This window comes from Schistocerca piceifrons, chromosome 4 (assembly GCF_021461385.2).
Source record: "Schistocerca piceifrons isolate TAMUIC-IGC-003096 chromosome 4, iqSchPice1.1, whole genome shotgun sequence".
NCBI lineage: Eukaryota > Metazoa > Arthropoda > Insecta > Orthoptera > Acrididae > Schistocerca > Schistocerca piceifrons.
Window position 1 is genome coordinate 479,230,480 of NC_060141.1, and position 10,833 is coordinate 479,241,312.

The following is a 10,833-nucleotide window of genomic DNA, read 5'->3' on the forward strand; positions in this document are numbered from 1 at the left end:
GATTTCTTGTTGTGAGGCCATGTGAGGTCTTGTTTACGAGACGCCTGTCGAGACTGAAGAGTATCGGATCTCCTGGCAGGAAATCCTACTGCCTGCATCGCTGTTCAAACTACACCGGGGATATCAGAACGGATAGTACATTACTTCATGCGATGATCGTTATTCGTCAAAGTATGTGGTTCCAACATGAAGGAGCCCTATCTGATATTGGGCTGAGAGCCTGTATTGACGCTGGGGGGACGCCATTTTGTACAAATACTATAAACGTAGCAGGTTGTGAAACTTATGCAAGTAAATGGAATTCATTACTACCGTACCGTAGACTTACAAATGCTATAAACGTAGCAGGTTGTGAAACTTATGCAAGTAAATGGAATACATTACTACTGTACCGTAGACTTAGAATTTTCGGTATCTCTGACATCAAGTTATGTGAGCAGTTACTAGTCATCATCAGGGAAAATTATCTGAGGATATTGGGGAGTATTCATCGGAAATTCTGTACGTCGTGATCAGGGTTCGGAAGACGTGGCCCGGTAATTTGGGCGCAGAGCGAGACTAAGCCGGAACTTGAGTAGATTTTCGCAGTTTTTTTTTATAAGTCTACAAGGTCGTTTCTGGACTAGGGTCTCTTACCACAAATCGATACACTTATCCTTCTCTCTCATCCCTGAAAGTTTGTAATACCATCATGGACTCACCTTGTAGAATCCGCATTGGAGAAGTTTATCTCCGAGCCTAATCCCGGTATTGGCAATTCTGTTAGACGCGAGTACGGTACAATCGAAAATCAGCGCCAAGTGCCTGCAGTCGACCTCACTCAACACGTCGCGTGTGTCGCTCCCGTGGAACCAGGCAGCAAGGCTGAGACGATGACACGAGTAGTGGGCAAGCTCACTGGCACCTAAAACGTGTCTCAGGCGCAGTAGCAGCCACGGGGAGGACCTCCGTCCAGCCGCAGTCAGTGGAATTTACACGGGTAGCTAGAGTTTACTGGTTAGAAGTCCACATAAACCGACACAAGTGCGCGCGCGCTACGGCACTGGGAGGGCCCACCATAGGCCTATGCCCGTTCACCGCCCGCTTCAAGCTAGACAGCTCCCAAACAATTAGGTACTGGTCCACCATGACGCCATTGTTTGGTTTGTTTGTATGAAACATTAACATTGCTACAAGTCTTCGCCATACTTTCAACACCCACTGAAACAAGAAAGGAATATAAGCATACCTCACTATGCTTTGTAACCTGGAACATACGGTCTATGATTCATGGCTTTCTGGACATCTGTGGAAGGCCTCAGAGTCTACGCAAAGCAGCCGTCATCGACATGGAATTAGCCAGGTTTAATGTTGCTATAATAGCGTAGATGCAAGCCAGGCGACCACGCAGCATCTCGGCAAGAACAGTGTCACAACTAAAAAATGGAGTACTTGAGAAGACCCAACTTAAAGAATTAATTCTATAAAACTTAAATTGAAATAGTGCAAGCTTCTTTCAAATTTCAGGTACATATTGTTGACAATGAATTCCACAACTTTTTTCGTGCACGTTCGAGCATTTCACGCGTATTTTTCAGTGACATAAATTTAAAGATGTCGTTTTTCGACTTGTCACTTTCCTTGTCGGGATGCGGTATGAGGGCTCAATTCGGGAGCAAAATATAGTTTGCCTTTAGTTATCGCTATTTATTCTGGTATGGTAAGGCAAATACAACATGTGTGCGTTTATCTGCCTGTTAAACGCTAATGTTTATGGACAACGCAATTTATGTGTGTTCCTGTTACTGAATCTGACTGCCAGGAACGTTATTTAGAGATTCTGTGATTGCATACAATACTGCCATTCCCTCTTCTTCGTCTGTGGAAATGTGCTGCAACGCCTGCAATACAGATTAGTTCCTTGTTACCTTAAGATGAGCTGAGCTGCGATGGAGTGTGTCGATCCTTTCTTGAGGTAAGTTTGTAGGCAAATGATTTTTGAACATAGGAGAGACCTATACTACTTGTTTTTGTCTTATCAGCTATTCATTCTTTTGTTGATGAAACAGAATTACTGACGTCAGCCGCATGAGGACATGCAAATCATTCAACGGCGACGAGCGAAAATTTGTGCCTGACCGTGATTCGAACCATATTTCCCTCTTTACGTGAGCTGTCGGCTTAATCGTTTCAGCTATCCGAGCACACTTTCCGTTCAACCCTGTTCCCCCCTTCTCTCACATTACTCCCGTATACGGCCGCGGCTTCATGAATGTGAACCATAAATGTCCGACAGAACCGACACCAAACATACAATAGCAGTTCTTTTGTTGTATTACGATACTAACTATTACCATACACTGCTACTGCCTACTGCGCCAGATGTTTTCACTACGTTGCATTTAGTCAAAAATAATCTTGTTCGAGTACTTTGATATTCAATATTCAGCGCTATCTTCCAACCTCAGTTTTCTTTCTCAGAACTGTTAATCACCTCACTGTTTCTTCACATCATTCGATCTCATTCGCCTCCGTTCACTCACTAAGTCCAGAGAACTCTAGAATTATAGTATATATATATCAAAACTCTGAAAAAAAGTATGTTTCTGGGAAGTCGGGTGCCATCTTCACAGCTGTTCAGCTATTCAGAATTGTGATCGTAATTTTTTTCGTGAAATTCTACTGAACTATTTAAATTTTGCAAAGGAACTCTAGAACTATAGTATACCTATCAAGAACTCTGAAAAACGTGCGAAAGTCGTGTGTCAACTTCACAAGTATTAAAAAGAGGTCCGTCATTGTTGCAGCTATACATATATATATATATGCAGATAAAAACGTCGTTATGGTTTTCTGTAGAAGTCTTGGGGAGCTATTCAGAATTGTGATCATTATTTTTTTCGCAAATTCGGCATTTAATTTTATATGCGATTAAATTTTACCCAAGAACTATTGCTTTCTTCGCAAAATTCTGCGGAACTATTCATATTTTATGCAGATAATTCTAGAACTAAAGCATGTCTATCAAGAACTCTGAAGAAATGTACATTTCTCGAAAGTCAAATGACAGACTCCAGTGCGCGCTGCCAGGCACGTGTCCATGTCAGCCATACATATCGAGAGGGCGCTCCGCTGCCTCTTCGGCGCTGCTGCCTTCTAGGTTGTCCGAATACCAGTCTAGCGGCTAACAAGTCTTGCTCGATGTGCTGATCTGACGAAAAGGTTACGTCACTAGTGGATCCTTCAGTTAGTTAGCATATGATGTTGCGACGTTGCCCTGCTCTGTTTCTTTCGTCTGTATAGCAATGTTTGGCTCGCTCGAAGGTTGTACGGTGCCACGCTACACCGAGTTACTGACGCTGTCGTTTAATTATAGAGGGTGGACATGTACACTACAGACTGGGACCATTCATTGTAAGCTGGTATTAAAGAGACTTGTGTTGTGTTGTCTGTCGGGTGGCCGTTATTGTGCTTCGGTTCAAGAACATTCAGCAGTATCAGTTACTTCTGCCCCGCTGAGTGGCCGCGCGGTTTGAGGCGTTATGAAATGGACTGCGCGGCCACTCCCGCCGGAGGTTCGAGTCCTCCCTCGGCCATGGGTGTGTGTGTTGTTCTTATTATATGTTAGTTTAAGTAGTGTGTAAGTCTAGGGACCGATGACCTCAGCAGTTTGGTCCCTTAGGAATTCACACATTGAGTTACTTCTAAGATTCATATTGATGCTGTATATTTTACTGGGTCCTTTTATTTAAACTGAGGCTCTATCACATTTAACAGGGGTAAATTTGAAGTTATCTGTGTAATTCTTAGCTTCATATTTAAACTGTGTGAGAGTGATATGTATTATTATTCTTCATTGGCGACTCCATAGTGTCCTGTGCACTACGACCAGATAATGGGTATACTTGAAGGGAGAGACAGCATTGGTCGTATATTTTTGTTTATTATCGCAAAATCGATTTTCGGTCACTTAGTGACCATCTTCAGTGCTGTAATATATAACTTAAATTAGTAAGCACTGGTGTCAATAAGCTTACGGCGATCACATAGACTGATTGCCGTAAGCTTATTGACACCAGTGCTTACTAATTTAAGTTATATATTACAGCACTGAAGATGGTCACTAAGTGACCGAAAATCGATTTTGCGATAATAAACAAAAATATACGACCAATGCTGTCTCTCCCTTCAAGTATTATTATTCTGTTAAGGGAGTGTGGATGTCAGGTTATTTCTTTTAATTTAGTTCTTGCCTTGGTCGTATATAATAAGTTTTGAAATGATTGCGCTACTTCCTAAGTAATGCATTTGTACTATTGAAATTATATTTGTTGTACTTCAATATATACTCGCATAAGTGTGTTCGTTGTTATTTCTCTGCGTTGAACAGTCTCCCGACAAACACCTCATGTAATTAACTATCTGATGCTTTCTGCACTGTCGTAACTTCACTACTAAGTGGATGACCCCTGTCGGTATAGACTAACCGTTTTCTGTCCTCTTGTCACACATGCTGCCTAAGGGAAATTAAGCTCTTGCAAAACTTACCTGGAGGTACTAACCAAACTATAAAACATACAACCCCTAATAGCTATAATTATTCTTCGGAAAATGACGTAAATGCTGTGTAATATTGTTCTGTACCCAGTCCTCAGTCACCAAAGGAAATATCTGCACTTATGCCCGTTACACCCTGTATAATGACCATAAAAATAGAATAATTTAAGTAGTACAAACAGCATTACTTAGGATTACAATTCAATGGAACTGGTGTGCGCACAGGTGCAGAGAGATGTGACAGATAAAAATAATACGTTTAATGTAGCCGACACTGATAGACCAATCCACGAAGCGATAGACAAAACTACTGTTGCAGATTGGGAAGCGTGCGTACGCCACACTGGCAAACTTCAAGAAGAAGATTACCGGTAAGAAGATGTCAGAGGCGAAATAATGGAATCGTTCACTGTCAGTCTGGCAACCACATCCAGCGACTCCAGTTCTGAAGGCGGTGACAGTGAAACATCTGAATAGCAAGGTATGTGAATGCAGTGTACACTACTGGCCATTAAAATTCCTACACCACGAAGATGACGTGCTACACACGCGAAATTTAACCCACAGGAAGAAGATGATGTGGTATGCAAATGATTAACTTTTCAGAGCATTCACATAAGTTAGGAGCCGGTGGCGACACCTACAACGTGCTGACATGTGGAACGTTTCCAACCGATTTCTCATACACAAACAGCAGTTGACCAAAGTTGCCTGGTGAAACGTTGTTGTGATGCCTCGTGTAAGGAGGAGAAATGCGTACCATCACGTTTCCGACTTTGATAAACGTTGGATTGTAGCCTATCGCGATTGCGGTTTATCGTATCGCGACATTGCTGCTCGCGTTGGTCGAGATCCAATGACTGTTAGCAGAATATGGAATCGGTGGATTCAGGAGGGTAATACGGAACGCCGTGCTGAATCCCGACGGCCTCGCATCACTAGCAGTCGAGATGACAGGCATCTTATTCGCATGGCTGTAACGGATCGTGCAGCCACGCCTCGATCCCTGAATCAACAGATGGGGACGTTTGCAAGGCAATAACCATCTGCACGAACAGTTCGACGACCTTTGCAGCAGCATGGACTATCAGCTCGGAGACCATGGCTGCGGTTACCCTTGACGCTGCATCACAGACAGGAGTGCCTGCGATGGTGTACTCAACGACGAACCTGGGTGCAAGAATGGCAAAACGTCATTTTTTCGGATGAATCCAGGTTCTGTTTACAGCATCATGATGGTCGCATCCGTGTTTGGAGACATCGTGGTGAACGCACATTGGAAGTGTGTATTCGTCATCGCCATACTGGCGTATCATCCGGCGTGATGGTATGGGGTGCCATTGGTTACACGTCTCGGTCACCTCTTGTTCGCATTGACGGCACTTTGAACAGTGGACGTTACATTTCAGATGTGTTACGGCTCGTGGCTCTACCCTTCATTCGATTCCTGCGAAACCCTAGATTTCAGCAGGATCATGCACGACCGCATGTTGTAGGTCCTGTACGGGCCTTTCTGGATACAGAAAATGTTCGACTGCTGCCCTGGCCAGCACATCCTCCAGATCTCTCACCAATTGAAAACGTCTAGTCAATGGTAGCCGAGCAACTGGCTCGTCACAATACGCCAGTCACTACTCTTAATGAACTGTGGTATCGCGTTGAAACTGCACGGGCAGCTGTACCTGTACACGCCATCCAAGCTCTGTTTGACTCAATGCCCAGACGTATCAACGCCGTTATTACGGCCAGAGGTGGTTGTTCTGGGTACTGATTTCTCAGGATCTATGCACCCAAATTGCGTGACAATGTAAACACAAGTCAGTTCTAGTGCAATATATTTGTCCAATGAATATACGTTTATCATTTACATTTCTTACTGGCGTAGCAATTTAATGGCCAGTAGTGTAAATTTATTTTGTAATGTTCATGGAAATTTTACTTTCTTGTCAAGTTGTCTATGTAGTAGTAAGTAGTTCAGCATAGAATCTGTTGTGTAATGAAAACTTTATTCTACTTATCTTGCTCTTTTCACTACAATACAATGTAGTTTAAAATGCTTTTCATCCTGCTGTAGATATCTTAGAATTCATTGTTTCGTCATTTCGTTAATAAAGAGGTGGCAGAAGATGTAATCCATTTTTTGAGCTGCGCTGTTTTGTAGAAACCATTCTGCGTTGCGAGAATCTGTATGACTGGTTTCTCTTCATGTCATTATGATTGGGAAAGATTGAATACACGTTCCGTTCTGTAATGCGTATCTCATACCTGTTAGGTACACTTAATAAATTTATCACATAACAGTTTACGGTGCACAGTGAACCAGGCCGTAGGAGAAAGGTTAAACTTCCGCTATTGTAGTTGTCCGTAATGGACGAGAACTATTCCGAAAGTAAGGTCCGAATGGTAGCGAAACCGAAACCACCGTGAAAATGGTTCAAATGGCTCTGAGCACTATGTGACTTAACATCTGAGGTCATCAGTCCCCTCGAACTTAGAACTACTTAAACCTAACTAACCTAAGGACATCACACACATATCCATGCCCGAGGCAGGATTCGAACCTGCAACCGTAGCGGTCGCGCGGTTCCAGACTGAAGCGCCTAGAACCGCTCGGCCACGGCGGCCGGCTGAAACCACGGTGAGAATCTAAAATGTTTTATTTGCTACAGTTACCTACATCTTCCAGCTTATTCTCTAGATAGTCGCCGCTCCGACTTACACGTTTGTCCTAGCTTTGTCCCTCTTTTCCAGTACCATCGTCATAGAAGGCAGCCGCCTGTGCTTTCCGCCAATTCTCTACGCTTGTCTACAGCTACAGAGATGTGCGCAGAGATGAAACTCAGGGGGATCGAGTTTCTGGCTGTATTGTTGGTGATCAAACACTTCCCATAGGAAACGCTGCTGGAACGTCTCCATTGCCCCTGCAAAGTGCGGCAGAGATTTGTCATGAAGAAGGAACCGCATGACAGTTGTGGTATGTGGGCTGCTTGGTATCAGGGGAAATCTCTCACTTGGCACAGGAGACACTGTTTAGCTAGGCATCTTTATGCGCCCACTGTGCGCTCAGAACTAAAAAGAACGACGTGACACCATCGACAGACATACTAGAGACTTACGCAACACATCTGTGCAAAATTTTATCGGATTTTCACTGTGGTTTCCGTTTCGCACCCTATCGGACGTTACTTTCCGAATATCCCTCGTACATAGTTGCTGTCTATGCTTTTTCAGTGGAGTTGACAACGTAGCATTCCTTGTGAGGTACGGTAACTATAGTTCCGAATAATGTTGTTGCTTCTGCTCCTTCAGCAGATTTAGGAGCTTAACTTCGTTCTTCCATTTGTGTAACGGCTAGTGTCCGCTTGCTGTCTGCCATTCAGATTTCGTTCTATTTACCTTTCGGATTTACTCCAAAAATGCGGCAGTAAACTACTCCATCAATGGATTGTACGCATTTTGTTTTGGCTCCTCAACCGGCATGCTATGGTACTCGGGCGCGGGGGATTTCAATGTGCACAGAGACTACAGACATGTACTCTCAAACAAACAATGAATTAATTGGTTCAAATGGATGTAAGCACTACGTGACTTAACATCTGAGGTCATCAGTCCCCTAGAACTTAGAACTACTTAAACCTAACTAACCTAAGGGCATCACACACACCAATGTCCGAGGCAGGATTCGAACCTGCGACCGTAGCAGTCGCGCGGTTCCGGACTGTAGCGCCTAGAACCGCTCGGCCACTGTAGAGTATAAAAGAGAGTTGAAGGATGTTGTAAACGGCTTGCTGGAGCCACTAGTCGACAGGTCATTCCTAGAATGCAGCCAAACAAGTAAACAAAAAAAAGAAAATGTAGTGCGAGTCTGTCAATAGTGAGCAACGGAAAGAGAAAGTGCGCGAAACTCGGTTTGCAAATTACGGCCGGCTCTCTGGCTGGAAGAAGTCTCCATTGAGAGACGAAATTAGTGGCACAGAAAAGCGCAATCTGTGGCGGCGACTGCAGCCGGAGAGTGCGGCGCGGCGCCGCGCTAAATTGAGAGAAGCCCCGCCGAGCGCGGCCGGTGCAGACAGCCGCAGGCAGCCGCCAGCCACCGCCTTTGTGCCGCTGGCCGCCTGCTCGCTGTGGACGTAACGAGCAGAGCAGAGCCGCCGCAGCAGCAGCCAGCGCCAGGGCCCGTGTTTGATAACGAGGGCGCCGCCGCCCGGTACCGGGCGACCTCGTTTCCCACCCTCCACCCCCCCGTTACAGACGTCGCTCCCGACAACAGGTGCCGTTTCTTCAGCCAATCGTTCTTTAGCACCGACTCCGAGTGACGCCCGATGTGCGACCGAGTATGGAGAAGTTAACTCTACGTAGGATCTCCAGTTGTAACTGACCGACTACGGGCCGCGAACGTCGGCAAGACTTGACCGCTGTTGTGGATGACACATTCTGTTCGCCAGTGTCCTTGGGGCTACGCTACGTCAGGGACTGGATTCCACCAATCTGGCTAAGGGTGGTGGCCGGGCTCGAGTGGGTGGTCTTCAAATGCGAGTGTTTCCCGACAGAATGGCTTGCGTTTCCTGGTACCCTTTGGCAAACAAACATCTGAAATTCCAGAATGAGATTTTCACTGTGCAGCGGAGTGTGCGCTGATATGAAACTTCCTGCCGGACCGAGACTCGAACTCGGGACCTTTGCCTTTCGCGGGCAAGTGCTCTACCAACTGAGCTACCCAAGCACGACTCACGCCCCGTCCTCACAGTTTTACTTCTGCCAGTATCTCGCCTCCTACCTTGCAAACTTTACAGAAGCTCTCCTGCGTACCTTGCAGAACTAGCACTCCTGAAAGCCACAGCCTGGGAGAGTGTTTCCAGAATGAGATTTTCACTCTGCAGCGGAGTGTGCGGTGGCGGATTAAAACTGTGCACCGGACCGAAGGTAGGAGACGAGGTACTGGCAGAAGTAAAGCTGTGAGGACGGGGCGTGAGTCGTGCTCGGGTAGCTCAGTTGGTAGAGCACTTGCCCGCGGAAGGCAAAGGTCCCGAGTTCGAGTCTCGGGCCGGCATACAGTTTTAATCTGCCAGGAAGTTTCAAACATCTGAAATTATCAGCAGGCAGCAGCATTAGAAAGATGTACTCAAGATCCGGTAACAAATGTTTGGGGGCATGTCTACAGAACAATAGGTCGCTTGCCTTGTCTCGCGCACCACGTGGAGCTGACAGTTCGTGGAGTCTGTTCAAGGCCGCGAAAGGACTTCATCAGACGCCACAGAAGTTCCTAGGTGACGGACCTGGAGGAAAGTTTCAACGTGGCTCTTCATCGACATGTTGCAGACTACTAGGGCACTCTGCGGAAGTGAGGTGTCTGGTTTAGCTGCCGATTCTGTCGCGAGAGCTAGAACACTTCCTTGGCTCAATTTTAATAGCAGAAAAAGGAGAAATTATCAGTTAAAGCGGAAGTTGATACAATAGATACACAATAGCTGATCGAAATCCGCGTCCCTAACTGTGTTCTCAACACCACTGACTGCCATGTCGGGGACAGTGGTTCGATTCCCGGCACTGTCAGTGATTTTTCGCTGACGGGAAGACTGCAACGGGGTGCACTAAGCCTCGTCAGGTCAACTGAGCTACCTGGCCGAGTACTAGCGGCTCCAAGGTAGAAAAAACCAGACGACGACCAGGAAAGTGAAGTGATGGCAACATGACCCTTCAGTATAAAATGCCAAGTCAGAAACACCTTCAGCTGTCTGTATTTCAAATTTTATTTTACTTGTACTGCCAGTTATGGCGTATCACTAAGCAATCTTCAGGCCCCCTGAGCTGTTGTGCAATCGAGATAGGGGCCACCATTCAGTAACTGGTAACGTAGACTTCTGTCTGAACAACACAGTTTCTTTGTTTATCAGTTGACAGACTCAGCTGCAGTCTGCAGTTGATGAACGAAGGGATCGCGTTGTTAAAATAAGAAGTCCTCAATACTGGCCCTTATTTCGATTGCATACCAAGTTCAATTCTTTCTACATGTTGATCAGGGGGCCTGAAGATGGCATAGTGAAACGCTGAATCTGGTAGCATACGTAAAACAAAATTTGAAATGCAATCAGATGAAGCTGTTTTTGATTGGACATTTATACTGAACAGCTCAAGTCCCTTAGTCATTCTACGTGAAGCTGCATTTACAGATACATGGCACTTCAAACCACATCCAATGACGTCATTGGAAGAGCATTATATGGCAGTCTGTCTGGCCTGATTCGCCCATCTACTGCCAGAACGAGGAACGTCACCTTTCTCCATCTGATCATAAGT

At 45.5% G+C, this 10,833-nt stretch overlaps 2 non-coding genes across 2 annotated transcripts; one reads left to right on the forward strand and one right to left on the reverse strand.

Annotated features, from left to right (window-relative positions):
* Window positions 1-9,185: 9,185 nt before the first annotated feature.
* Window positions 9,186-9,260, reverse strand: Trnas-cga. Its single transcript has one exon. It is a non-coding gene; the product is annotated as a tRNA-Ser (tRNA).
* A 252-nt stretch (window positions 9,261-9,512) lies between these two features.
* On the forward strand, window positions 9,513-9,587 carry Trnap-cgg. The gene has a single exon. It is a non-coding gene; the product is annotated as a tRNA-Pro (tRNA).
* The last annotated feature ends 1,246 nt before the right edge of the window (window positions 9,588-10,833 follow it).